Here is a 6336-nt window from a genome sequence, read left to right as displayed (position 1 = left end):
TGTTTCATTTTGTTAATGTGCACTCGCATATAGCCCATAAATAAATCTGCTGAAATCTTATTTGAAAAAGAGGTATACATTGTACCAATGTTCTAACGAATTTATCAAGCGGACTGTAAATACTTTGTGTGTGGATGATGGATAAGGAGTGGATATATGTTCTCTAGTTAAATCAATTTACTATCATGACATTTTATACATTCATTTATAATAACATTGCAGTAACTGTAGTAAAATGTACTCATGAGCAATCAAAAGAAATAATGTAGGCTTCTAATTCAAGCTACTAATATTCCTTAATGAAAATAAAAAGCAGTGACCCATGTGTTACAATTTTCTTAATTAATATAATTATGGCTATAAATCAGACAAATTCTGATATTAAAAAGTTGTATTTTGAAAGGTTTGTGCTGACATTTCTATGTAAAACATGCTTTTGTAATTTATAGGAATTTCATTAATCATTTATTGAAATCAAATTAAATTCCATGAAGGTCTGTCTCATATATTTTTGAGGAAACAGTACTAAAATTAAACTGTCATTTCAATTTATACAGCTATTCTTTTGTATTGTTAATTATTTAAAAAAAACAGCAAAATTTGATTATTGCTAAATTATATTTTAGAAGTAAATAAAATCACTGTTTGGAGGTCCGATGCGAGTAATTATATCACGCGGGTGAAGCCCGAGTCATGTATTGATGCGCATTCAAACGACAAACAGTGATTCTATCAAGCGATAAAATCACTTATTTGAATATATTATTTCTGTTCTAACACGCCGTCAACAAATAAATACTGCTGTATCTGATATCAAGCTAAATTGCGCCTGATTTGTTTCGTTCTTATTTTTTGGCGTGTCGCATTTTGAATTGTTACGTCGCATGTATAATGGTTAGGTAGAGAACGGCCACAATGATTTATCGCATAATAACACAAACACTTTCTTTCCTTGTATGTTCAATAGAGAAAAATGAGGGTGTGTTAGAATTGCTAGTAATTTCATTCGACTGATGTTTTGATTCGGACACAGATCCTCAAATACTCTTTTGAAAATTTAGCATTTTATTATACCCGTTAAAATGATAAAGTTCAATTGTATAATATAAAATAACTTTATGTAACTGTTTTTCCAACATTATACTAGTTAACAATTAGGCATAGGAAGTTTATTTATATTTGATCTTTCATTTATAATTGCCGACGGATTTTGGCATCATATCAACCGAGATTGATAAGCATCATTATATCACATAAGGCAAAATGTATGTTTGTAATAAACAATCATTATTACAACGGTACTTGAAACAATTATTAATACAGATGGATTATTCAATTTGTGTCATATTATAAAATACTTCCTTTACACACCAGGTAATAAGCGGTAATGAATGATTTATCTTCGTACCTGTAAAAATGCCTAGTATCTCATGTTGCCTACACTATTGAATAATTATCGGATACATTGGCATCATAATGCAGATAACTGATAAACAGCATATTCCGTTGACATCTTCCTAGTTTTCATTAAAGCAGGCCATTAGTTAAATTTCACTAGCGTTTGTGAGATTTTCCCTATAAACAAATATTGATAGCCAAATCTCAAAGGGATTTTACGTAGATTTTCTAGCAAAATCCCAGAGGAGCCCCTCCATCTAGATACTCACATGACTAAACTACAATTTATAAATCCCCGTTACAGATTCAAGTTAAAATAATACACCTTATTATGTGAGCAAATATATAAAATAATATCTATTTATACAAAAACTATTTATAAAGGCGAAAGATTTGTTTAACACTCATGAAAGAATAAAACGTAATATAAACTATGCATCTCGATTTTGTGCAAAAAAGATGCTTTGAAGTTGATTTCGGAAACAATTACTTTACAATTTAGTTTAGCCAAAAGCTTCAGGATGCCATCATTAACAGCGCTAAGAAATATCCTAAGTGACAACAAGAAAAAGATCTTAATTATGATGTTAGAAACACAACTGTCGTACAATGTCATAGATTTTAAGATACTTCTCAATAGTTCAATGTAGAAGAAAATTCCCGAAATAAAAATGAAGGCCTTTATTTCTTCCTTCAAATTACTGAGAAATTCCATTTTGATTAAAGGGACTCCACTTAGATTTTCTTTTTAATGATGGGACTGAAAATATTTTTTCAAGATAATGTACCGTTTGATATAGGTTTAGACCACTTATCGTTTTGCAAAACTTCAGATCATTCGCGCAATTCGTTTTTCCAGAATAATTATTCAAATTTCAAAAAAGGATGACCAATAATGAAAAGCGTTCAAACAATTTTCACTCAAATCGAGCTTAGAAAAGCATTAAAATACGATTTTCAAGTTATTTCAAAATATATTTCTTAACTATCTTTGCATATATTTCTTTTTAAAGTGCCCAAGGTCATCCATCAAAGAAATCCAAATGTTTAAACCTCAGTGGAGTCTGCTTAAAAAATCTCGTTTTTATATAAACGAAACCCAAAGAACAAAATTAAAATGCCTTAATCCTACATGTTTTTGTACAATTGGAAGTATATCAGAACTGATAGAAGCAGGATAACTTTCAAAATGAATATTTACATAATATTTTGATCATAATAATGACACCTGATTGAGTAGAGATTTATTTTCATTTGACTTACACTAGAAAATTTAAAATGACTCACACAAATGGTAACAGGAACTTCATCTTTTCCATTCATATCAAAATATCAAAGGTGCTACCACGGATTTTAGCGATACTACAAAATTTTGTTGTTGTTGTTGTTAATTCTATCAAATTTTAACTGAAATGCCTTATGGAAGTAATGATTATTGATATCAACTTGGACATTCTTGTACTTGTTTTGTACATAAGTAATTCAGCCAAAGGTGACAAAAAACGGCTTTCATAAAGAACTGCAGTCAATCATCAGTGGGTTTCTTCCCTCGATGTAACCTTAGAAATTGTAGCAAAATCTTCTACCTGCCTGTATGTAAAATGTTCAGTTGGAGTGAGACTAAAAGCACTACACTACAATATCGTATTCCGGTATATACCGGACAAGGCGCTTGACTGATTAAATGCTAAAATTTTGCCTTTACACCTGTCTTCCGAAATGCATTTTAAAACGTCTAATTCATCTTTTAACACCGATCCGCTCCAATGAAATAAGTTAAATCCGTTCAGTTTTGAAATGGTAAGATGCTGCAACCAGTTAGGAAAAAAATGGTGTTCTTTGTTAAACTTTCAACCAAAATTTTCGTTATCCTCACCATCTCTTGAGTACACATGCATGTACTTAGTTATTGCGGCAATATTAGCGTCAAATTAACGTTACGTGCATTTTAATATGTTATTGTGTTGACGTCATTATATACGAGTAAGTTGACATCCAATTATAAGTAATCAACCAACGTTATGTTGAATATATAGCGCACTCTTTATTATTCTAACACTATCGGAAATTTTTCTATATAAACAAAGAAGGTCCGAAGCGTGCATTATTCTACAACAATGCACTCGCCGTTCTTATTATTCCCCTGTGTATTTTCACATTGAGGGCGCTATGTTGTTTGAAAAATCTGATAAATAAAAACATTTGTAGTCGAATTTTGTTGTGAAAAAGGCCTATCGGCCTTCGTGATTATATTGCAACGCATTTGAACTCCAACCGCGCATTATTCTACAACAATGCACTCAGAATTGATATCTATTTCCTAAATATTTAGTGTTTACACAACACCATCATTTACCCCTTTATATCCCATATATAAATATCACAAGCCAGATAAAACAAAATAAAAAGGCCGACCAAAGCTAAGTGAAAATCTAGTGTAAGTTGATATGATATCTTTATTTCATTTAGTTAAAGTCGGAAAATGAATCATTCTTAACCATTCATTAGTAATTGTTTACGTTGAAAATACGGTCATAGTAAATAAGTCATTGATTTTAATATGTAGTTTAAAATTTGATGTAATCATATTTATACTTTTTTATATTCACTGAACGTTAACTTTATGACCTATGATTTCTTTTTCTTTTCTTTCTGTATTGTTTTCGTTTTCATCGTTCCTTGATCTTCCCCTTTTCAAAATTTTAAAATATTCTAAGATTGAAATAATATTACAACATAGCAACCAGGTGGCACTGTTCAAGTCAAATGTTTTGTCAAGTCTGTCTCTTCATCTTATCTTATGGAAGCATATGTCAAATATGTACAGAGGTTTATGTTATTCGATCCATTCACAGCCCGCCGGTAAAGTTGACTCGTAACACAAAATAAACCGAACTTCATAAGCATTAGGTCTACTAAGAACTACACCAGTCTAAGAGATTTTGAAAGCACGGACGTAGAAACCTACTCAATGAAACAATATGAAAAGATGTTTTTCTTCTAATTTTAAACGATTATTGTTCTTGTATCTGTTTTATAATCTCGACTTTTGAAATGTGTTTTAAGGAACGTTATTCATGACATATTTGGTTTAACACTGATCGATATTAAAGGTCCATTATCCCTAAATTATCCCTAAAAAAGAATAGTTATTTCCTTTTTGGAAAAGAAAGGACAAGCGTGTATTTAAAATAAAATAATGGTTAAAGAATATGTAACCATATTATGAAGGTAAATTTGAAATCATTAGCATTTAAACAAAATAATATTTTGACCTCATACAAAATACTGTTACTAATCCCCCCCCCCCCCAAAAAAAAAAAATAAAAAAAACAAAAACAAACAAAATAAAAAAAAAACAGATGAAAAAGATGGCTCAGGTAATATTTAAGCAATTAGTATCATAATGGAAACTGCTAGAATACATAAAAAATAAACATTTTTGGAAAATAAAAAAGCATTTTTAAAGACTAAGTCATGTATATATAGCATGATGAGCCCCGCTGAAGAAAATCAACATTTGGCACTGCAACTATTCATGAAATATACTACCATATGCCAAATGATGATTTTCTTACAGCAGGGCTCAGTTGGTAAACAATGAATTTGTAATATTACATTACAAAAATGTTGAACAAACATACATTAAAACAGAGGTTTCATTCCAAAGAATGTCAATACATTTGGTGATCTGACTAACTGTCCTTGAAGATACAATGTACAAAATCCAAACTATTTGGTTCGTCATCCTAACATAAAGGAACAAAAAGCTAATTAAATATTTAACATAAAGGAATAAAAAGCTGTGTGCAAGCTTTTACACAAGAAGCACAAGTAAAGTAAGTTAATCTTTAGTTTTAGATTTTAATGTAGCTCATCCTTTTCTGTTTCTTCTTGGTGTTCTTGTTGTTCTGACGCCACACTGGCATCTAGGAGAAATGAGTCTTCCCCTTGTTGCCACTCAGCAAATGCACCTAATTTACTTTCAAGGTCTGTCTTTTCTGTGTCCAGTTTCTCTATTTGGGTTTCCAGGCGCTTCACTTGCTCGTTGTTCCTGTAGATCTCCTTGTGCAGGTCCTTGTTTTTGACTCGCAGATCTCTATTTTCTTGCTCTAACCTAACCCTGTTCTTGTCATAACACATTGCATTACGATCTAAGGCATCTGTTATTGCCATTATTTCAATGTTAGCTTCTTCAATGGTGATTTTTTTTTGTACAAGTCTTGCAAAAAGGCCAGTTAATTGCAAGGAATTTCTCTTCATTTCAGATACAGCTGATTGCATGTTGGTGCTATAAAAAGAAAGATTTGTAATACTGCAAAACCATCAAAGAAGTCAAGTGGAAACTGCTGAATTATAAATATGACACAACAGTTTCAACTTGAGTTCAATGCAAGTTCTAGAATGAACAAGTGTTTGTAATGGAAAAATAAATTGTATGCACTATGAAGAGCCTTGTCATGTGAATACTGATCAGGGTAACACTGTTGACTAATATATAACATGATGTTGCCAGCGATCTAGTAACAGTACAGAGTGATATAAGACAATATAGACGCATATATATATATATATCAATGCCTAAGACCACATTATCAGTTTTCTCATGACAAGGCTACAATAATAAAGCCAGCCACAATGGCCCAACACCAGCCTTAAAGGCCTTGGGTAAACAACACAAATACAAAAGCCAGCCACAAAAGCCCAACACCAGCCTTGAAGGCCTTGGATAAACAACACAAATATTAAAGCCAGCCATAAAGGCCAAACACCAGCCTTGAAGGCCTTGGATAAACAACACAAATATTAAAGACAGCCACAAAGGCCAAACACCAGCCTTGAAGGCCTGGGTAAACTGGATTATTTGATAACAAGGTTTCATGCAATGAGTTGAACAAACAGGTTCTTTTGCCATCACTATATCTGCTATAAAATGTG

Source organism: Ruditapes philippinarum, unplaced genomic scaffold (assembly GCF_026571515.1).
Source record: "Ruditapes philippinarum isolate M1 unplaced genomic scaffold, ASM2657151v2 ctg430_1_1_1_1, whole genome shotgun sequence".
NCBI classification, from domain to species: Eukaryota; Metazoa; Mollusca; class Bivalvia; order Venerida; family Veneridae; genus Ruditapes; species Ruditapes philippinarum.
Note: the sequence above shows the minus strand (reverse complement) of the source record.